General features: G+C 46.0%; 1 protein-coding gene and 1 long non-coding RNA gene across 5 annotated transcripts in view; one reads left to right on the top strand and one right to left on the bottom strand.

Moving 5' to 3' along the window:
* The window catches only part of KIRREL3 (kirre like nephrin family adhesion molecule 3), a 782703-nt gene that overhangs the window by 660993 nt on the left and 97942 nt on the right, over positions 1-23768 (bottom strand). The window lies entirely within an intron of this gene.
* On the top strand, positions 5609-23445 carry LOC112545551 (uncharacterized). 2 transcript variants are annotated; one of them, XR_012897738.2, is made up of 3 exons: positions 5609-5743; positions 7172-7248; positions 23309-23445. It is a non-coding gene; the product is annotated as an uncharacterized LOC112545551 (long non-coding RNA). The 2 variants fall into 2 exon arrangements; XR_003089057.3 differs by lacking the exon at positions 5609-5743 and adding an exon at positions 5836-5950.

Raw genomic sequence — 23768 nt, 5'->3', positions numbered from 1 at the left:
AAAAACGGCAGCACTTAAGTACCTCTCAGGGTAAGTGGCTTAATCTCTAGGACGGGGAACAAAGAAATGGCCATCAACAGGTCTGGCTTGGGAAGAACGCCACTACGCTATGCGTTCTACTTCCCGCTTGGGGAATGTTTTGAAAAATAACAATTTTTTAAATTCAGCAAGAAAACTGCTTCACCAAAAAAAAGGGGGGAGTGACTTCTAAGGGCTGCTGCTGCTGGCCGATTTCACTGATGATGAGTAATTGCAACTCAAACCAGTGTAAAGGAGACACATTGGGAATACAAAAACCTCACCCTTCCCCCTGTGCCCACCACAAATTATTTGGCTGTGGAGCCATCTAATCTTTTGCCCTGAATTCTACTACAGTTAGCCCCTCCACTCAGTTCTGTAGCAGCTGCAAAATGAATCCAAACATTTTTCTCCAAAAGGCTTCAGAGCAGGCAGTAAATCGAGTGTCCTTTGGACATTGACATGGTATTTGCAAAGCTGGAAGAATACACTGTGGTCTGCCAAAGGACGTCATCATCCTCACTACCACGGGAGCATCCGATTTAATGTGTGGAATGCTTCTTAATTGATTTCTTGCGGGCTCAGCCTGGTTGCCATGGGTCAAAATAAAGGATACGAGTTCATTAGAGGAGTCTTTACATCAAACTCTGAAAGGTTACGGGGGCTAAAAAGGGAACTAACATCTCGGTTGTACCATTTGCTTCCCCCTCCAAAAACACCTCTCTTGTACAAGATTGACTCAGATTCCTTATGGTGCAAAACATATTTATATTTCGGTGCGGCTCTCAAGAGCAGGTGTTAGATAATTCGGTAATTAGTATGCACATCTAACTCCACTGCAGCCTCTGTTGATCTCTCAATTACAGTTAGCTGGGTCCTCTGAAGTTTGCAGTAGTTAATTAGAGCATTATTGAACAGCCGGGCTCTGCAGCCAAGCTTCATAATCAGATGACAGCTTGGTCCCACATACTTAGAATCAGGTTAGTCCTTGGCTTGTGTGTATCAGGCTGGAACTGGGGATGCCAGATGCCTCTTTTGCCACTGCATATCAGGAACATTTCCCATTGAGGTCACAGGTGTAAAGCTTGTGAGAGAGAGAATATGTAGGAGGGCATCACTTGCTGTTCACCTGGTTTCTAAGAGGAATATATTTGGTGCATTTAAAGCAGTGCTAGAAATGGCCCCTGGGTCAGTACCAAGTGTAGGAAATTCACATCACAGTTCAGCACTGTCACATGGCTGTAAGTGAAACAAGGAGCAATGGTCTCAAGTTGTGGTGGGAGAGGTCCAGGTTGGATATTAGGAAAAACTATTCCACTAGGAGGGTGGTGAAGCACTGGAATGGGTTACCTAGGGAAGCAGTGGAGTTTCCATCCCTAGAGGTGTTTAAGTCTCAGCTTGCCAAAGCCCTGGCCGGGTTGATTTATTTGGGATTGGTCCTGCCTAGAGCAGGGGGCTGGACTTGATGATCTTCTGAGGTCTCTTCCAGCTCTATGGTTCTATGATTCTATGAAACGTAGTTCCTCCCAAAAGCAAACTTCTATTCACCTGGTCAAGTCATATCTCTGTAGTAGCTTGATGTTCTCTCCTACACTCAGTCTGTGCTCAGCTAGCCCACTGACAGCCATGGGAGATAAGAGCTGAATATACAGTTGGGATCTTCCCAACTACAGAATCTAGGATATGGCTCTGAGAAGGATTTCACCTTTCCTGGTGAGGACACTGGATGGAAGAGATCAAATCCTTTGTACCAACTCACTTGGTTTGGGTGTCTGACTCATGACGAACCACACTCCCCATTGTAGTGCCGTTCTTGCTCGACAAGGTACAGGACTTGGTTATAATGCATCTAAAGGGGATTCCTTTTGAGGTTTCAGGAAAAAAGACCCTGTAGCTGGTTGCACTTTTCTTGCGATCAGAGTAGCTAGAGTCTTGGGATGTGTGTGGGATTGCAGCTGATGAACTTGAGAAGACTTAAGCACCATTGTTGAGTGGTTAGTAACGGGCCCTGCGTCAGGAAGGTTTCATGCAGGAACATCACAACATGCCAGGTGTCATGATTATGAGGGTTAGCCAGCAGCCTGGGGATTAAGGGGTTAACTACACCTAGCCAGGTGGCGTGACCAGTAGGAATGTAGGTGGGACTTTCAAACTGGGACAAAGGAATTTGGGTTTTTTCTTTTCTTTTTTTGTCTCTCTGAGTGAGTTCTCTGCAGCTACAGAGAGGGACAAGCATGTCTCTCTCTCTCTCTCCAAGACACCATTCTTTATTTTCTGTAAGTAGGGTAAAGTTTAGGTAGTTTCGTTAGGCTTTATTGTTTTAAGGGTTGGATATGGGATCTGATATCTGGCACTGCTTAAGAGATGGTTGGCTTTTCTTTTTAACTAAGTTCTAGCCCATGGTGTAATTCCTCCATGAGTATATTTTGTTACCTTTCCATCTGATCCTTATGCTTGCAACAGGAATATTGTTGTAATAATAAAAGTTTTCTCTATTCATTTAATTAACCTGGCATTGGTTAATTGTGTGTCTGATTTTCATAATAGGGATGAGATTTCCCAAATGATCTTTCCCCTAATCTCGTTATTAATATTTGGGTGGTGGCAGCGGAAGTTTTATTCCCAAAATCTAGGTTTTTAAGATTTTGGGGGAAGTTTTATACCAAAGCCTGGTAGATAAGGCTTTGGAGTCCACTTGCTGGCTCCCACTTCTGCATTTATCATGCCAGAGTGGGGAAGGAGCCATGACCCCGGGTCTGTTATCGACACACAGTTCCGCCACCACAAACCTCAACTGTGTCTCACACGAGCGCTACACTGCAGTATTCTCTCTGCACCGGGCTCCGGACCATGGGTTCAAAGCAGCATCAGGGTATGAGGTGGAGGCCGCCTCGGAAGGAGCTCTCCTCCCAGCTTTCATGTTCCATGTGAAGATGGAGAGCCACACACAAAACCGAGGAAGAGGAGCGAAAGGGCAGGGAACCCAGGGACCATCTTTTTGTGATGTGTTTGTACAGCTCCCTAGCCCTGTGGCCTTCCAGTCTTCAGGTTAGGCCCATGGGCACTGATACTAATCCATGGAGATGCTAAATGGTTCCTTAAACAACAGATAACAGGGAGCGCACACATCGGAACAAGAACAGAGATTTCTTTTCTAGCTAGCCATTGACCTTCCTTGGGGTGGGAAATCCCCACCTCTTTCAGATGCAAGTGTGGGCTCTTTGGCCCAGAGGCAGAAACCACGACAGAGTGAATTTAAGATGGGGAAGGAGAGAGGGTTGGGGGAGGCTAACCACACTATCTGCCCACTTGTTTAGGCATCCACAGATGAACGCTCTGGAGACGAGCAGATAGGGTGTCACGTTGGTAGACCGGAGATGTGCTCCAGTCCCAGCTCTGCCACTGACTTGCTGAGTGGCCTCAGGCAAGATGCTTACCTCACTGAGCTTCTGGTCTCCATAACTTGATGTCAGGACTGTCACATGGAGCCTAGTATGACTGCAGAGGCAGTGGGTCAAAGGAAATAGCTACAAGCATGGTGGAGAGATCTTTTCGTTCTGGGCATCACCAGGCTGGATCGTCAAAGGGCTTTGCCATCTGCTACCATCCAGTTCTTAACTTCTCTGCCATGCTGACTTTACGTATCACACCCATGTGGTGCACACACATAGTAGGAGGCACATAAGAAAAGTCACACAGTGACAGTAAGGCATTTGCAGGCTGTACTCTTTTAGTCTTACAGTTGTGGAGTTAGTGTTCAGGTGCTGGGTGCTGTTGGGGGCTTTTGTTATACAGGAGGTTACACTCATAGAATCATAGAATCATAGAATAATAGGACTGGAAGGGACCTCAAGAGGTCATCGAGTCCAGCCCCCCGCCCTCAAGGCAGGACCAAGCTCCACCTACACCATCCCTGACAGATGTCTATCTAACCTGTTCTTAAATATCTCCAGAGAGGGAGATTCCACCACCTCCCTTGGCAATTTATTCCAATATTTGACCACCCTGACAGTTAGGAATTTTTTCCTAATGTCCAATCTAAACCTCCCTTGCTGCACTTTAAGCCCATTACTCCTTGTCCTGTCCTCAGAAACCAAGAGGAACAAATTTTCTCCTTCCTCCTTGTGACACCCTTTTAGATATTTGAAAACCGCTATCATGTCCCCCCTTAATCTTCTTTTTTCCAAACTAAACAAGCCCAGTTCATGAAGCCTGGCTTCATAGGTCATGTTCTCTAGACCTTTAATCATTCTTGTCGCTCATCTCTGTACCCTTTCCAATTTCTCCACATCTTTCTTGAAATGTGGCGCCCAGAACTGGACACAGTACTCCAGCTGAGGCCTAACTAGTGCAGAGTAGAGCGGCAGAATGACTTCACGAGTTTTGCTTACAACACACCTGTTGATACAACCTAGAATCATATTTGCTTTTTTGGCAACAGCATCACACTGTTGACTCATATTCAACTTGTGGTCCACTATGACCCCTAGATCCCTTTCTATCATGCTCCTTCCTAGACAGTCGCTTCCCATCTTGTATGTATGGAACTGATTGTTCCTTCCTAAGTGGAGCACTTTGCATTTCTCTTTATTAAACCTCATCCTGTTTACCTCTGACCATTTCTCTAACTTGCTAACTCGGGTCCCTTCTGGCCTTGTACTCTATGGCTGTGTCTAGACTGGCAAGTTCTTCCGGAAAATCAGTTTTTCTGGAAAAACTTGCCAGCTATCTACACTGGCCGCTTAAATTTCCGGAAAAGCACTGACAATCTCATGTAAGATCGTCAGTGCTTTTCCGGAAATACTATGCTGCTCCTGTTCGGGCAAAAGTCTTTTTCTGAAAGACTTTTGTGCAAAAGGGCCAGTGTACACAGCACAGTACTGTTTTCCGCAAAAAAGCTCCAATCGCGAAAATGGTGATCGGGGCTTTTTTGCGGAAAAGCGCGTCTAGATTAGCCACAGATGCTTTTCTGCAAAAAGTGCTTTTGCGGAAAAGCATCCTGCCAATCTAGACGTGCTTTTCCGAAAATGCTTTTAATGGACAAGTTTTCCGTTAAAAGCATTTTCGGAAAATCATGCCAGTGTAGACGTAGCCTATGGCTATATTTATGCCATTCCAAGAGTCCTACAACATTGTGACATCACAGATCACTGAGCTAATCACCATCCTTACTCTAGAGCTAATTTGCATACACCAATTTCATTGTTGATAGGGAGACTTCCACTTGCACAAATCAACACAACCAGCATGCACAATCATCACACCTATATACAGCCCCTCAAACATGGGAAAACCACCACAAATCTTGCAGAAGTTTTACTCCGTGCATCATTTGGAAACTTGGTGAGCCAGTGCGACGTAACAAAAAGAGCTAGAAGCACGGGAGAGAACTATTTGTTCAGACTGTTACCAGGTTCAGTTATCACTGGGACTGGCCATCTGTTATCTTCCCGGTTTTAAACTCTCAGTCATTTGTTTGGCTTTTCACGTTTTACGAATTAGGCCTGTACAACAGCATGGCCTTTCGCCTAGATACATCGTAAGCAGGGACACGGGCTTTATTTGGTTGCTAGGCACTCTGGGGACACAAATCATACTAAACACCACCAGGAAAGAGAAGACGACCAACAACAAGAGTCCTCGCTGCTGTCTGCACAAAACCCATTTGTAATCAGACTCACAGGTACAACAAAGGGTGGCGATGCCGTCGGAGCTAAGACAGAAGGTATTAAATACAGAAGAGGACACACAAAGCAAAAACAAAAGTTCAGATGACAATAGGGAGCTAGTTCGGGTTCCTTGGAATGTCTCATGCTGACAAATTGCGCCCGGCAGCTCGAAAGCAGTTACCACTAAATAATTGAGGGTGTCATGTCAACGCCAACGTTTTAAATCTGATTTTCAGAAACTCCTGATAATTGCTAAAGAGCAGGTTAGCATTTATTCTATAAATATTAGAGAGGGTGCGTGCATACATCATTTGAAGTCCAGAAGACAAGCCTGCCTTGTTAGCTGAATTTGGGGGAAGCATGTTTAAGAATATATGAAGTGGCGGAAGGAGGCCCAATGGAATATGCTCAAAAAAGGTCTGCTCAACCATGCTTCCTTGCTGCAGCTTTGACTGCTAGCTCACCCCAAACTCTTATACAGATCTAGCGGGTTATACCATCAGAGGGGAGAGAACAAGTTTGAAGGTAATGCGACTACCCCAGAAATTCTGCTCAAAGACAAATTCCTTTTGTGATTCCAGGCATCTAAAGGCCATCGTGCCAGGACTCCTGCAGTTCAAGGGCCCAATCAGAGGGTACCATGCCCGGCTTGCAACACCACTCTTTCCCATTTGGCCCCTCCAGCAGAAGCATGGACCAAATTTGAATGATGAGTGGCGCTGTGACCGGGTATGTGCAGGTTGCTTTGCCACTCAGGTTTGGCCTCGCTACACTTCTGTCCTGATGGCGGAAGAGGGGGTATGGTCAGGCCAAACTTGAGCAAGTAGCACTTGAACTTGATACATGGATTCACAGCACCCCTCATCACTCAGACTCGGCCTATGCCATGTGAGTCCAGGGCGAGTGACAGGATCAGCTGAAGTCACTGGGCAGCCAGGATTGCATGGGGATGCCCTAATTTTGGCCAGGAATGGAGCTCTGCCTGAATGCGGAGGGTGGGATCTCAGTGGGGTGAGGGGTTGGGGTTAGTTGGAAATGTTGGGGGGGTGGGGTGAGCTGTAGGTACCATGAAGGGAATGGGATATGGCAGGGTAGGCGAGGAATTGGGATTAAGCTAAATTTTACATTTTGGAATGGTGAAGAGGGCCCCAACCTAATTTTTTGCACTATAGTCCTGTGGGCCCTTGTTATGCCATTGGCTCTTTCGTTGAGAGTCTACGGGTCTGTCTACACAGCACTTAGAAGGTGTGATCGCAGTATATGTTGACTTTAATCTACTTAGTTTGCTAAAAGTAGTAGCAAAGCCACAACTGGGCTAGTGTTTGGGAGGGCTAGTCAGTACGGCCCCAGCTTCATTGCTATTTTTAGTGATCTAGCTAGATCCGGTCTGTCTACCTATTCTGCAATCACATCTCCCAAATGTGGTCTAGATAGCCCCAACACGGATTCCATTATAGAGGCTTATGGAGTTTTGTCCGTTTCAGGGTCTGTCTAGAAAAGAGCCAATGAGTCCTGAATGGAGTCTGAAAATGCAGCAAAGGTTGAAAAATAAAGCGGGGAGGTAGGACAAACTCTTCCAAACCTCACCCCACATTCCGGGTGGGTTTGATTCAAGTTCAGGGTTGCTTCTGTATGTATCAATACTTCTCTGCCTTCCCTGAGATCAAGTGGAGAGCGGACTCAGCCCACGGTTACGCTCACAGCCGGGTTCAGCTAGGGAGTGCCATTAGAATAGACAAAAGAACCACACAGCAAATTAGGGGCTGACACACCTGGTATCAAAAGGGAGCATGTTCCTAAGTGGCTTTATTGCTGTTGCTGACCTGCATCTGGAGGTGGTTTCTATTGCAGCCCACAAGCAGGGCTCAGCAAAAGGCATAAACATAAAGGCACTTTTTGAGAAATTAAGAAAGCAATTTAAAAGTGGGTAATTAGATCTCCCTTTTGCACTGCACTGGGAAAATTAAATTACTTTCTTATGAAGGTGTGTGCATCAGCTCAGAGAAGTATTGTAGTGACAGATTATTTTTCAAATAATTCTTTTTTCCCTCCATCTCCCCCCTCTCTATTCCCCTACTCTCTGTTCCCTGTGCATCCAAGGAAGTGGCACTTTTAGCCTTCAGCTGTGGCAGGCGTTCATCTCCAATAATTGCATTTGCTGCATAAATTGCGGTGACGTGAGGAATAAAATTAGTTTAAAATGAACCCAAATGGCAATCTCAAGCAAATATCAGATGGAGGAACCAATTTGTCCTCGTTTGAGAATAGGCCAGCAGCAGGGATAAGCCAGTTGGGCATTTAAAATGACAGTGCTAAAAAAAGGAGGAGCAATTGCAAAGTGGGGTGGGGGTTCATTTGGGAGGATGAGCTGCAGTTATCATTGCTAACTAAATCTTCAAAACCAAGGCACAGCAGTCAACACACAAGGCAGCCTGACAAGTCCAGGGCATGAGTAGCTCTCAACGGTTTGTGCTGGTTAGCTGAAAGGGAGGAGGGGTGAGAGGGTAGCATCCCACGTTAAACAAGGACAGTTTTTGGGTGAAGACATTGATGCATTCCAAAGAGTACTCCTAGGGGAATTCTGCACCAAAAATTAAAAAAAAAACCTGCATATTTTATTTCTTAAAATTACACACTGGTTTCATTATTTTGGTAACTGATTTAAGCTCCAGTATGGTGGGTGGAGAACAGAATTGGGGGACACCGGAGGAAATCCCCAACCTCCCCCTAACATTATTTTAGCTAGTATTGACCCTTTTCTTCTAGATATTAGTTAACAAATCTATGCGGCCATATGCTCAGTGTTACCTCACAGGCAATGATGAGGAAAGGTATGTCTACACTAGTGTTAATTCGAAATAACTTGGTCCATGTCTACACAGCAGGCAGTTATTTCAGAATAATGTTGAAATACTTTCAAACTGAAGGACTTCTTATTCCGATTCCTCTAACCCTCATTGTGTACAGTAAAGGAAATCAGAGGAAGAGTGCTCTATTTTGAAATAAGTGCTGTGTAAACGCTCCCAATTTCAAAAGAAGCTATTTTGAAGTAAGGGTATGTCTACACTGCCACCCTAGTTCGAGCTAGGGTGGCTAATGTAGGCATTCGAAGTTGCAAATGAACCCCGGGATTTAAATATCCACGAGGAGTAACAGTAGTTCGAATTAGAGATCCTAATTCAAACTACCTACTCCGTGCCGCGTGGAGCCGCGGGCACGGAGTCCGCACTAAGGGGGATTTAAAAATGGCGGCGCCCGGCAAGATGCAAATGAAGCCCGGGATATTTAAATCCCGGGCTTCATTTGCAACTTCGAATACCTACATTAGCCACCCTAGTTCGAACTAGGGTGGCAGTGTAGACATACCCAAAGTTACACAATCGACCTAACTCAGTTTGCGTAGCTTATTTCGAGTTAAGGCCTGCTGTGTTGACTCACCTTTCGTGAGGTCTGGCGACGCAAACTCACAATTTATATAGACTTCTGAGCATCTCCACCGAAGTCAGCAGCAAACAGTTCTTGGACCACATTTCTGATAGGAAATGTTTTCAGTCCAAAAATGTAGAGCAGTTCTAACCACGAAAGTACTATAAGCATTTATAAGGCCATATTTGTCCTTTACAGTAAGACTTTTCCATGCCACTCAGGCAACGTGAAGGAGTCTTAAAGTTCTTACAACTCCTGTTTTATCCTCCGTGGGGAATTCACTAAGAACAATGGGAACAATTCACTAAGTGGGCAGGCTGTTACATTCTGCTCTGAGGGACAGAGCTGCCCCACACCTTCCTCCTCAGAAACACCCCAAAGCCCTGCCCCTCCATGACACTTGTGCCCCTTTCATTTTCACACACAACTGCCCAGACCCCCTATCCTGGCTGCTCTGGGGGCCCTTCCTGACCTGCCTGCACTGCTGAGGAGGGACTCCTCAGAACTCGTGTGGTTTCCCTTGGTTTCCCCATCAGAAGTCATTCTTCTGCGGGAAGCAAAGCAGTCTGAGGGGGGCATGAATTCTGCACATGCGCAGCAACACAGAATCGCTCAGAAGCATATACTTCAGTCTCATGCCAATTTTGGGGCTCAGTACAGGGAGAAGAGAGAAATCAGCTAAGCGATCGAGTGTCCTCTTCTAGCCTTGTTATAACTTCATTGCGTGGGTGGGGAAGATCGTTGTGGACATCCACGCAGGACTCAGGGTGCTCGGAACAAACCCTCAGGGAGAGGAAGTGCGCTTGTTGCCTTGTAATTAGAAGTCACAAAAACTGGTTTCTACTCCCAGCACTTAGAATCATAGAATCATAGAATCATAGGATTGGAAGGGACCTCAAGAGGTCATCGAGTCCAGCCCCCTGCCCTCACGTGGTCCACCTACTTCACGTGGTCCACCTACTTCTTCATCCTGCCTCCTCGGGAAACTGCTAAAAATCCCACAGCTAGTGAGCCTGTATGTCCATTTCTGCCTTTATCATCTCTTGTCTCTGGCTCCTCCTTCCTGGAGTTTCAAGCTGCTTTCGCTGACTTTATTTAATGAAGTTTATTGTTTGCTCTGCATAATTTTCAAAAGCATGTCACCCACTTGGAGATTGCCGTCAGATCTCCGGCTTAAGGAAGGGAGGAGGGTCCTTTGAAGCTACCTTCATTAATTCAGCATCTAGTTTCTGTATTTAACAGTGCACGTGTTTGAGGCGCACAGAAGCCACTGTGGAAACATCTAAGACAATTCCCAAGACACTGCATATTAGAAAGAACCATTACAAAAATCACTGGGCTTGCTGCCCTTCCCTGCTTTGTTAATGTCTCTCCAGATATCAAAAAAAGTAATCTGGAATATCAAAATATCACCAGCCAGCTCTGATAATGACTTTCCACTGCCTGAGACAGCATAGAACAAAGCTTTAATTTTAATTATTAGCAGTTTAATTTTCCCCATCCATGGTTATTGTAAAAGACAAAACAGTTGGGAAGGGAAAGTTGGAAGAAGAAGAAACAACGCGTTTATAAATCAGTACTGGCCATATTTACAGTGATGCAAACAGAGTGGTCTGGTCCAGAACACCATACCAGTATGGGATTTATGGTTGGTACAGCCACCTGGAACGACACAGGAGGAGTCCACTGCCAGCCCTGCCTCTGCTGAGTCTTCTTGCCTGGAGTCTGTGCAGCTGCCACGCTGGAGGAGCTACCAGAGTGGGGCTTCCCCGAGGCCCCGTGTTCAGACTCTCCCAGGAACCGCAGTGATGAAAGGAGCAGACGTCCTAGCACCCAGCCCTTCCAGATGCAGCTGCCTGAGTTCTCCTGCCTGGGGTCTGTACAGCAGAAGTCTCCAGTGAAGCGGGAGGAGAACAGAGCTGCCCCAAGATAATGTGGGATGGATGTGGAACATGGGGAGGGAATAGGGAGTATGCAGGAACCCTGGGATGGGGGCGGAGGGAGTAAAATAGTGAGGTCACGTTCGCTCCCTTTGTGTCCCTCCCATGAGTGCAGCAAGACATTATTTCTACTTGCTCCCCTGCATCCCTCTAGCCTGAGCGCTTGTTGCTTGTAACAGGGAGCTATTGCCTTGGATTGTATTAATTCTTGCTTTGCTTTGTGCTTGTTTGTAATTACCTTGCCTTGAACATGCAATACACCCAGGTGCACCATGCCTCCCTGTTACATTAACCTTTGTAGTATCCCTGTCATGCATCTATCTTCCTTCCCATCATGCCTCTTCTTTCTTTTTCTCCATCTCAGGCCTTGCATGGTGTTATATTTAGAACATTGTTCACTTACTAGGCGAGAGGAAGACAAAATTGTTCTGTATGTAAAACCTGTTATCAATTATCCACACACATAAAAGAGCAGCTCTGTTACCTCCTGTCACCGCCACTGCCAGCAAAACAAATTCCCGGGGCCCCATTCAATTTGTTCTCAGCTGATTCATACTGGATCCTTGACCCGTTTGGCATCAGACACGGAATACTGGGTGTCTTCCTGGATTCCTGGACTTGGCCCAAATGTTCCCTGATCTTGAAATTTTGCTCACATTTAGATTTGAGAGAGACAAATGGCCACTGGTGATCACAGCAAGTGGATAATTTTATGCCAAATCAGTAACCGGAGCTTCCTTCCAAGCTATACTTGTGTGTGAATTAGCTCAGAGGTATTTCTGTTAATGGCCACTGTTTTGGTATTTTGCTCCAGTCTATCCCAGCTGGTTTTAGTCAGTCAAAGGATTTTAATATGCTGCTAATTTCTGTTCATTGCCTAATATTCATGAAAGATGCTGGGGAATATTACAGAATCAGAAAATATCCTTAACTGTCAGGCGCACACAAACAGGTACATTTAAAAAAATCCCACTGAGGTAAGTAAGTTACCATCACCTATGATCTCAGTATATTTCACTTCCTTGCAAAAATGGAAGCAAGGGTTAGTCTTGCTGGTTCCTGGAGTCAAGCATGCATTTATTTTATACACCTCAGCGATATGTAGCAATTAGTAAAGGTAACTCCAATTAGGTTTTACATTGCAATGTGAGTCCCTTTCAACTTAAGTCATAACATTTCAAGCTTCTAATGACTGCAAGGTCAGTTCGGTATTCTGCATAATAGCCTTGATGCTAATGATTATACTTGATATGCATGGGAACGTCACATGTTTTCCCTTTGTGGCTATTAGCTCTTATTGGTGGACACTTTGCTTCGATTGCTTCTGAATCCAGCATGGCCTAAGAGAAGCCACCTGAACAACCCGATTAATTGCAGCAAGGCACAGTCTCCACTGACGTGCGGCTCAGCTCTTGCTGGTATGCCGTGGGTGGACTGTGTGCTTGTTTAAAAACTGGCTTTAGATTAGAACACCATGAGCCTACTGCAGGCTGCAAACTTGAATTTCCTTTGTAGCCCAGAAGGGGAAAGTGGGAAGACAACTGACTTATGATCAGCTTAGTGCAGCGCCTGTGTCTATACACTGCATGTGACAAGCTCTTCCCAAGACAGTGCAGCATCTTTCTAGACACGGAGCTTTCTACTCGAAGTCTGAAACAGACATTCCATTTCCCTCCAGTTTCCCTGCCTATGAATGAAGAGCTGGATAAATGGGGATGTTTGGAATTTCGATTTTAAAAGTCAAACCAATATACAAGGAATTCTCGTGTTATGTTTTTTTCCATATTCATCCATATTAACTACTAGGGACTCTGATTCTGCCGGCATTGCTTACATTCAAATCCAAAAGCAGCCCCATTGACGCGGCCTACAGAGGAAGCTATCACTCGTGTGTTAATGCTTGGGTTTTTTAGCAGGCATCATAGCCTAGGGCATCATAGCTGAGTTCAGTGGTTTTCAAATTATAGGTTGTGACCCTGCAGTGGGTCTCATTGCTGCAGGGGGATCAGGTGACCAATGAGGGTGCCAAGGCAGCTCCCTGCCTCTCCTGTCACCGCAGACTTCGCTGTGCCCCAGAAGTGGCTGCAGCACTCCATGCACTGTCCCTGCCCCGAGTACTAGCTCTGCACTTCCATTGGCTGGGAACCTGCTTCTGGCTGCTTCTGGGGTGCAGCATAGTCTGCTAGCTACTGTTATTACCAAACATGGGGAGTGCTGGCAGCCCTGGACCTATGGGCACCTCTACACAGCAGGGCAAAAGTTGAATTAAGATACGCAACTTCAACTATGTTAATTGTGTAGCTGAAGTCGAAATAGCTCAATTCAGCTTTTGGTGCTGTCTACACAGCAGGAAGTCAAAGGAAGAGCGAACACTCTTCCTTCAACTTCCCGTACTCCTTGGCTACGTCTACACTGGCACCCTTTTCCGGAAATGCTTAAAACGGAACAGTTTTCCGTTATAAGTATTTCCGGAAAAAGCACGTCTACATTGGCAGGATGCTTTTCCGGAAAAGCACTTTTTCTGGAAAAGTGTCCGTGGCCAATGTAGACGCGCTTTTCCGCAAAAAAGCCCCGATCGTCATTTTCGCGATCAGGGCTTTTTTGCGGAAAAGACTACTGTGCTGTCTACACTGGCCCTTTTCCGGAACAGTTTTTCCAGAAAAGGACTTTTGCCCGAATGGGAGCAGCATAGTTTTTCCGGAAAAACAATGACGATTTTACATTAGATCGTCATTGCTTTTCCAGAAAAGCAAGCAGCCAGTGTAGATAGCTGGCAAGTTATTCCGGAAAAGCGGCTGCTTTTCCGGAATAAGTGGCCAGTGTAGACACAGCCATTGTGAAATGAGGGTTACAGAAGTCGGAGTAAGAAGTCTGCCATCTTGAGATTATTTCGAAATAACGGCTTGCTGTGTAGATGTGCACTTTGTTATTTCAAAATAACACCAGCTATTTTGAAATAACCCTGCAGTGTAGACGTGCCCTATGAGAATAAACATTTACAACTTGTCCCTGGAACTCTAGTCCTCCTTGATAAAGTATCCAGGAAAACTCAGTCTGTGAGGAGATGGCATGACAGAGGATTTGCCATATGGCCTCAGGACTCTGGTGAACCAAGCCCAGCATCCTCCCTCTACTACCCAACGAGGCAGCAGTTGTGCACGTTTCTACATGGGAGCAGGGAGATGTTGTAAATTTCCTCGTTTTATGTCTCTGGGAACACGAGATCGGTATCCTTACATTGGCATTACGTGGCGAGAGGAGTGGAAGTAGATGAAATACATCTGGAAGGGCTGGCTGAAGGCATGAGCAGCCGCTAGTCAGATTTATGTTTCACCGACAGCATCCCACAGTACGTCTGCTGAAATCAGGTTTGTTGCACAAAAGCAACAAGAATCCGCCCTACAAGTCCTATATATCAGTATCTGCAATGAGGAGGGAGCTCTGCATCCATTGGCAGTAACCGTTATTTCCCGTCTCATACTGGGCAATGCTTAACCTCCAACTCCTAAATGGTGCACAGAATGACTTATTTTCCCAAACATTGGCTTAGTGCATATGATCATTTCTGGCTCTACCAACCATAACAGCCTGCCATTTACATAGTTCAAGTGGTAGAGGCTGATGCTTTTGGTGCTGAACACGTTGGCTTTGAGCTCTGTGTGTGTATGGTGGGTTACACAACAAAAGCAGCAGGTCAAAGGCTTTGTGGACCACAGGTGGCTGCTGCCCATGTGCCCCAAGGAGAGGTCCATGAACTGCTAAAGTTGAACATGTGTATTTGGAGCTCTAACACGGTTTCCTTGCAGAGATCTGTCTATATTCAGTTCACCAACAAAAGAAACTCAAAACCGCTGAACGTGAAGAACAAAATGGTCCACTACCAACTAGTTTGACTATAAGCTCCAAGAGACCAGGTGATTTTCAAAGCAGCCTAGGGCATCTCTTAGGCTAGGTGTACACTACAGCATTTTCCGATTTTTTTCTGGAAGAGGCTTTTCCAAAATTTGGCCTGTCTACGTTGGGACAAATTTCGGAAAATCCCCTTCTTTCAGAAGATCCCCTCTTCCTCATGAAATGAAATGAGGAAGACAAGGCTTCCGAAAGAGCGCATTTGCATGTCTGCAAAAAAAAAAAGCGGAAGAACAAACGCATTCCCTTAACACTGCAGAGTTTTTCTGAGATACTTCCGGTACCCTGGAAAACCCCCGCAGTCTAGACATACCCTTGGTCTACAAAAGAGAAGAGTGAGGGGGGATTTGATAGCAGCCTTCAGCAACCTGAAGGAGTGTTCCAAAGAGGATGGAGAGAGGCTGTTCACAGTGGTGACAGATGACAGAACAAGGAGCAATGGTCTCAAGTTGCAGTGGGGGAGGTCTAGGTTAAATATTAGGAAAAACTATTTCCCTAAGAGGGTGATGAATCTCCACCCCTAGAGGTTTTTAAGTCCTGACTTGACAAAGCCCTGGCTGGGATGATTTAGTTGGGATTGGTCCTGCTTTGGGCAGGGGGTTGGACTCGATGACTCCTGAGGTCTCTTCCAACCCTAGGATTCTGTGATCTTACCACATATCTTTCCACAACAGTCAAGAGAAGGTTGGTGTCTATATTTCCTTGACTGCTTTCAACTACCACCACCTGTGCCTTTCCAGCAGGTCTCATACCACACAGTGCACTGCCGGCACTAGAATAAATGCCAGTGAGATTTCACTAGTCAAAGTGCGCCCTTTGGGAGCCGCCAACCAATGGGGAGGTCAGAGGTGGTAGCACCACCCACCACTCAGGAGAAATGCTTTGAAGAAAGGCTACTGCGCTGGATTTGTTGGCTGAGCGAACAGTGCATTCTCATGCTCAGATAATGCAGAAATAAAGTGCATTTGTAACCGACAACAAAAGGATTATCCCCCATCCATTTCAAAGCACCCTTCATGCCACTCAGGGATTACATTTCCCTTTACTTATCTTGCAAATGGTTTTTCATAAGAGCGCGTGGCTTATGGCACATACCGAAATGTGCCCAGGACAATGAAAGCCTGTACTCCCAGAGAGAGATTCCATTCGCCAGGACACACTCAAGGCTATAATCTAGTCTGACTCAGAGGCGGCGCAGACTTCTGAAGATCAGAGACCTTGAACAGGTCAGTGTTCAAATCACAGCTGAATAAAAAATAAATTTCGGGGTGTGTGTGTGGGGGGGTGGGGGTGAGCAATGGCAAACCTACAAGCATTCACCTTTACTCATCGGCTGATTGCGATATTTGCATTTCTATAGCACCTGTCTGTTGAGAACTTAAGCACTTCACAAACATCAGTTCCATCCAGATTCACAATGCCTGGAAAGAAACAGCTTCCTCATTCACACAAAGGGAAATGACGCACAACAGACTCCGATGAACTTTGATTAAACACACAACGTAAGAGTGCTACCAACAGAGACGGTCAAGGGCCATGTTCTAAGCTGAACACTGAAAGCTGATGACAAAGGGAAGAACTGGGAATGGAATCTAGGAACTCCTACTCTAACCACTACACCACACTCCTCCCTACCATGCAGGAGGGGTGGCAAGTACTGCCATGTGAACACACCGCTGCAGAGCTGGGAATGGCAGTGACACTGGAACTGGCTCTGGCTCTGTTACCCGGGGGTGCTTTGCAAATGTCTTTAAGAAGCCACACCTGGCCTCAGAGCACAAGCTGTACCATGGTCAATGGGACAGAATTCAAGAATGGGAGATTTCAGCTGAATAGCAAGAGATCTCTGAGCCTTACCTCATTGGGAAATAGGGATGTAAAGGGTTAACAGGTTACCCAGTAAGCATTAGCCTGTTAAGTGGCGGCTCAGCCTGGCCGGAGCAGCCCTCTGCCAGTAGTGCGACAGACTTGGCCAGGGATGGAGTAGCTCAGGGTGGGGCGTATCATCATGTCACGTCGCGGGCAGTGGAGTGCTCTAGGGTTAACCTGTTAAACAGAGCATTTAACTGGATAACTGGGAATTTACATCCCGATTGAGAAAAGGGTGGGATTTTTCTTTGGTGCAACCAAAGGTGTGAATTTCATCCAACAGTGTTACACTAGGATCCCCGTGTGGCACACTCATTCCAGTATAAGAGGTGGCTTTCTTCTGCTGAGTTGATTCCATGGATGAAGAGAAACTGGAAGGACCCATCCTCACACCAGAATAACGGTTCATCCCAGACTTCACACTGGTACCCACATACCAGAATAACAGGTCAAACGTTCCCCGCAGAGACCTGAGGCTGTCGGACACCCGCCCAAGGGACGGGATGAGCCATGCTCGCCTTATTTAACGCGAGACTGGATGACTGGCCTGCCCGAGTCAGAAGTTCCAATTGGAGAATGGTTTTCATCTGACAGGCACAGTCCAGGGCTCTCAGGCTGGCACCTTGCATCCAGCCCACCGCCGCGCACAGAAAACGTAAAACAAACAGAAAACAAAGTGGACTTGAGGAGGTAGGGAGCAGTGTGACAGATGACAGTCGTACTGTGGGTATGTGCCATCTGCGAAGCCTGTGAGGTCTCTGGAGAAGCAGCTCATAGGCGCAGAGGAAAGAACCCCTTGCGGGACTTTGAAGGGGCTAGAGAGCAAACAAAGCATGAACCCATATTGCAACTCAGGGTATTTTATAGGCAGTGACCAAAATATGTGGCCCTTGCATCATTTTGCAATAATGGACTTCAGCAGTTGGGGGGAGGGGATTATCTGGGGGAGATAAACCCGCACAACAGTGAAGGAAAACGGACTGGCTAGCTGGGGGATAGAAGGAAAGAGCAAATATCGGAAAAGGAAGGAAGTGTACATTGTCTAAACTCTTCGTAGTAAGGGTCCTTAAACAGCAGTAGTGCTTCTCACTGCATGTCATGGATGTCCCAGAATTCATAGCTGGGCTTCAGAAATTCGGAGGATTTGGTAACTGCAGCCTGCTCATTGCTAGAACTTTTCCGTACTCTGCTGATGAGCCAGTTTTCATGGAAAGGGAGGGGAGCAGGGAGGAGAGAGGGGGAAGAGAGACAAGAACAGGGTCTATCAAATCTGCTGGGTTCTTACTTCTCCCTTCTTCCCAACCCTTCTTATAAAGATGGGACTGGCTTCTCTCTCCTTCCTTTGTCCTATCCAAAACATCTCTAGCTGGCTGAGGGGACAAAACGCAGCTCTCCTGCAGCAGCAGCTCTAGACCAGACTAACACTGCTACATGTCTATTACTATTCTGGATGTGGGGAAGGCAGCCAATGAAATAGGAATTTCCCCTGGGCATTCTGAAAAATCACATGATGGCCGAGGCTTCTCCTGTCATCAAGATCTTGGCTCTCGTGGGGTCCAAACCAAATTTTATCATGATAGATAACACTGTTGCTTTCCCTAACTGAATTACCAATGTACTGACTAAACAGTTTGCTGCAGCACATCCGGTACCACAACCGTAACAGTAGTTTGTAATGTGGCGGTGATGTTGCGATAAGTAGCTGTGTGAACATGTGATCATGACTAGCTTTTCCTCTGGACAATTTTGACAAATGAAAATAATTTCATTTCCTTTGAAATTTTCAGTAGAAAAAAAAAAGACTTTTCATCAAATATCCAAGACATTTTAGGAAAAAATTGTAATTTTTTGTTTTCACATCTCTAGTTAAAATTTTAAAATTGAAGGCAAGCAGCTGATTACTATTAAAATGTCCATTTAATCAAAAACCTAATGATGCCTCAAAAATATCAATAGAAAATATTTATCTAGTCCTTCTCGCTATTGCTTTTCATAGTAGGAAGAAGTACAACTTTACCAAGAGCTGTGCAAAACTGTCCTGATAAACAACATGAATTCCTAATGGTTTAATCACCTATGCTTCCACATTTGATTTCTATGGGGCACTATATACCTATTAAATTATGCTTCATATTACAAAGTGCAATATTACCCTTTGGTGGAAGGAAGGAACAGACTATTTGATTTACCCAGATGTATATTAGCTTCCTTTGGAGCCAAGCAGCTAGAGGGAAAGGCCAAAGCTCTTGTGTATTAGCTGAACTCTGAGTTCAATTCCCCATGCGGCATGCGTCTGCTAAGCTATTATGTGTTTGTGAGGCCAAAAATCATTACAATTAGTCATTGCATTGACACTCAACATTGTCATTGTTTTTAACAAGTCTGAATCTTTAGTGGATCACATTTGAGCCATAACTGCAGCCCTCAGCTGGCATGCATTGGCCCCATTTGACTTGGCATTGATTATTCATATTGAGCTGGGTTCTTCTGTTTTGTTTATGCAATTACTTGGATTGGTATAAACAGCAAAATTTTTAATGGACTGAAAGGTTTGGAGAGAAAAAAAACCAAGGCAATATGACCAGAATCTGCCAAATTGACGTGTCTTGTGGATAACAGCATTGGGCATTTATCTAATTGCTTTAATTAATAATTGCAGAGTGCTTTGGAAATATAATTAGCATTCAGAATGCCAATGTGGTTGGTATATATCATTAACTACGTTTTTCAGAAGGGGAAGGAAACTGAGGCAGTGAGCAGCCATGTGGTCTAGTAGACGCCGAAATCGTAACAGCCATATGGACCAACTCTGCCCCTGCCCTCTCAGCACTGCTGGAGCACAGCTACCAGCTGATTTGTGACATCTGGGAGGTTTCAGGAGGATGGGGTAGGAGAGGGGATAGTGTGCACACTTGGGGGAGGAGACAGGGAAGAGGTTGGAGGGAAGGGATGGAATGGAGGCAGACAGGGATGGAGCAGGGGCCAGGCTTAAGGAAAGGACGGAAGGGGGCAGGGCTTGGGGTGAAGGGGAGGGATCCAGCACTCCCCAGCTAGAGAAATGTAAGGAACGATGAGGGGAAGAGGTTCGTGGAACCTTCCTACTAATAAACTGTAGAAATGGGTCCCAAAATGGCTTATGTATCTTGCACCATCCTCCTGCATTTCTCGGTCCCACATTCACACAACAATTGCAATGCTTGTTCTTTTCGGAAAGTGGATAATTTGTGCAGCTTTCAGTGGTCTTTGGAGCCACGAGTTGTTCCAGCTGCAGTACAACGTGTGCCAGCAAAAACCCATTTCATCCCCATCAAGAGACACTTATTGGACCGATGCTGAACACTGATCCTCTGTTCAGATGCCAGCCCTGGCCTTGGCGTCTCTGGTTATAGGGGATCAGGGAAGATTGCCCCCACCCATGCAGGAAAATTCAATCCAAGGCAAATGGGAGGACCCTTGACTAAAATACAGGAGAGCTGGGCTCAGTTATTGTGCCATTGTATCCAAGTGTTACTTTGGGGAAGCCACATAGTCTCCCTTTGCCTCAGTTTCCCACCAATTTGTTGTTAAACCCATTAATGTTTGGGAAGAACTCAGAGGCTCCGGTGGTAGGGACTTGAACCTTGAGATTTGATACAGCCATTCAGCACTGTAGCAAGAGCCGCTTCCGTACACATGTAAAGCATCAACCGACTGAAAAAGAAAGGGTGACCTTCATCCTGATTTTAAGCTTATACCACAAGGGAGCTCTGCAAAACACATTGATGAATTCAATGGAATAGAATCACCCCTAATTGATCGACACATTACAGAGCCTATGGGAAAACTAGGAAAGATGACAATGCCCCATCAAACATCTTAGCCTGCAGTGCCCCCTGCAAAGCAGGGTATCCAGACAGAAAAAGCTCATTTTATGTGCATGTGAGGAATTTAGCAGAAGCAGACAGAGTGATACCATCAAAGCTCTTGCTGATTATTGACTCCCTGTCATGCATTGAACTTATAATGCCATTGGCCGGCGTGAGGGGGAGTCACAGGTTCCAGCAGTCAAAGGACTGGAAAGATACATGGAAAACAGATTCTAGCTGCAGAAATGCTACTGACACAGTGACAGTGCCTAACCTTGACTGAGTCCCTTAAAGAGGAGCTTCTGTCAACCCAGCTGGATGTGGGAAGAAAAATCAGCACTGTTCTGACAATCGCACCATATTGCAACACTCAGGCGATGTCTACACTGCAGAGTTTTTGCGCAAAAATGGCCGATTTCATGCAAAAAATCGTGGGGCGTCCACACCTCAAGCACATTTTTGCACAAGAAAACTTGTAGTACATTGAGGCTGTGTCTAGACTGGCCAGTTTTTCCCGGAAAATCAGCCGCTTTTCCGGAAAAACTTGCCAGCTGTCTACACCGGCCACTTGAATTTCCGCAAAAGCACTGACTTCCTACTGTAAGAAATCAGTGCTTCTTGCGGAAATACTATTCTGCTCCCGTTCAGGCAAAAGTCCCAAAGCTTTTGCGCAAAAGGACCAGTGTAGACAGCTCAGATTTGTTTTCCACAAAAAAGCCCCTATCGCGAAAATGGCGATCGGGGTTTTTTTGCGGAAAAGCATCCGTGCCAATCTAGACGAGCTTTTCCAAAAATGTTTTAACAGAAAACTTTTCTGTTAAAAGCATTTCCGGAAAATCATGCCAATCTAGACGCAGTCTGACAGAACAGAGGGTTTTTTGCAGTATAGGTATTCCTCTTTTTACAAGGAACAACTCCTTTTTGCGCAAGAGCTCTTGTGCAAAAAGGTGTGTGGGGACGGGAAACAGGGATTTTTTGTGCAAAAACAGCCTATCGAGAGAAGCACAGGTGCCTTGGTGGCCATTCTGTGAGTGCCAATCAGAGCTTTCTTGCAAGAGAGCATCCATGCAGTCTGGATGCATTCTTATGCAAAAGCACATCCCTTTTCCAATGCGCTTTTACAGTGTGGACGCGCTCTTGTGCAAGAAGCCTGAAGTGTAGACGTAGCCTCAGAGATCCAGCCAGCCCGGAGAGTCTGCACCACACCACAAAGGCTCCCCATTGCTAGGGGTAGCAAGATGGTAATTCTGACTGCAGGGATGAGCCAGACCACAGCTGGCAGGTACAATCGGCATGCAGTTTTAGAAAATATATTCCAGACTCCCATGTTCCCTGTCCAGGAAACCCAATGTTGTGTGAACCCACAACACCGAATACCACCAGTTGGTGGGCAGCCGGGACAAAATATAACCCCAGTGTATGGCGGATTTGGATTAGGGGGCATTGGGAATGGCTGCTGCTAACGCACCCTCTCCAGGAAGCAGGGGATTCCAACTCGATGGGAGTAGCACTGGTTCTTATGCTGTAGTTATGGCCACAAGGGATCATGTAATTTGACCCAATTTGTGCATGTGAGGAATTTAGCAGAAGTAGCCAGATGCATAGTGAAAATAGTGCACAGATGCCTAGTGCAAATAGTGCACTAGTGACAGCAGACCTATAGGAAATTAATAATTTCCCATTCTAATGAGCTGGAAGGAGACACACAAGGGCAGGTCCTGACCCTGGGCTGCATTCAGATGGGCTCCTAACACAGAGTAGCGTCTGAAGCCTCTTTGTTAGCAGGTCCCCAGCTCTGTCACCGCTGCCATGGGGGAGGAGGGGAGAGTTCGAGAGGCAACAGTCCACCCATTTGTCACACCTTTGCCACCCTCGTCACCGCGAGGCGTAGAGGTGAATGGGAGGGGCAGAGAGGAATGGCAAGAATCAGCAATACTAGCCACATTGCCAACATACTAGCAGGGGACAAGAACACAAAGTCAGCTTTCAGCTCCAAGCTGCCCCTTCCTTCTCCAAAGGGTTAAAAAAAGTAATGAAATGATTTTTTTTTTATAAAGGCTGGACTTCTGAGGCATGTTTTGTTTTTCCTTCTCCTTCTGGGGGAGGCGGGAGATTTAAGATAATGGCCCAATTCTCTTCTGAATAAATTAAGCTCCAAGCCAGAGAATCCCACTGCTAATGCCTTTCAGCAAAGCCCAGGCAGTCTTTTAAAACCAAACTTTAAAGCATCATGTGCCCTGATCTCGCTAAAAATCTTCCCTGGAACGATATTTAAGTGATGGGCTAGTGTATCAATGGGATCAGGCGGAGAATCAATTGTGTCTCTTCAGGGGCATGGAGCCACTGCAGAGCACACTGGCAGACAGAACATGTGACGCTTATTTAAAGATACTTTGGTTGGGGACGGGGGAGCAAAATCCCAGCCCCCAAATAACTAATTATTCTGGGAGAGTCATGGGAGCAAGGCAGACAAGGGAAGAAAACAACACAAAGGATGTGCCGCAAGGCGCAGAATACGGGACGTGGCACCCGGGTGTGATGGGAGAGAGTTTTACCCTCACTCATTCCTGCATATGCTTCCCAAATCCAATTTAATATTCTTTTCAAATTCCCTTATTTCCTTGCATTGCAGAGGGAAGCGGACAAAGGAACAATCTTCACATGCGTTTGGTTAAGAAAAAAGGGGAGGGGGGACTTCTTTCCTGCACTGATGGCGAAGGGAGGCTGCCTTTGAAAGCAGCCGCTGCTGCTCATTTGTCTGCTTCATAAAAACCTTTTTTCCGTTCACTTGTCGACAAGAGGAACGGCTTATCTGCGAGATGCTCCATGCCACAGGTGGGGAGAGGGGAACGCTCAGGCACTGTCAGCAGGGCTTAAGCACAGCCAGCAGGTGGGAAGAGCTACTCTAGGTCCCTCTAGCAACTACCCCTGTGAAGTATGCTGTTATTCCTATTGTCTGGGTGGGAAACTGAGGCACGAAGCAACTCAGTGTCCATCCCAAGGGCATACAGGATGTCTCGAATGGCGCAGGCAGTTGAACTGGGTTAACGCCCTAACCACTTGACCCTCCTTCCTTTTAGCCGGCAGAAGTC

The sequence above is a fragment of the Pelodiscus sinensis genome, chromosome 25, assembly GCF_052426305.1.
Source record: "Pelodiscus sinensis isolate ZL-2025 chromosome 25, ASM5242630v1, whole genome shotgun sequence".
In the NCBI taxonomy this organism is placed as follows: Eukaryota; Metazoa; Chordata; order Testudines; family Trionychidae; genus Pelodiscus; species Pelodiscus sinensis.
The sequence above is the reverse complement of the archived record's forward strand: the minus strand, read 5'-3'. Positions and strand labels throughout refer to the sequence as shown.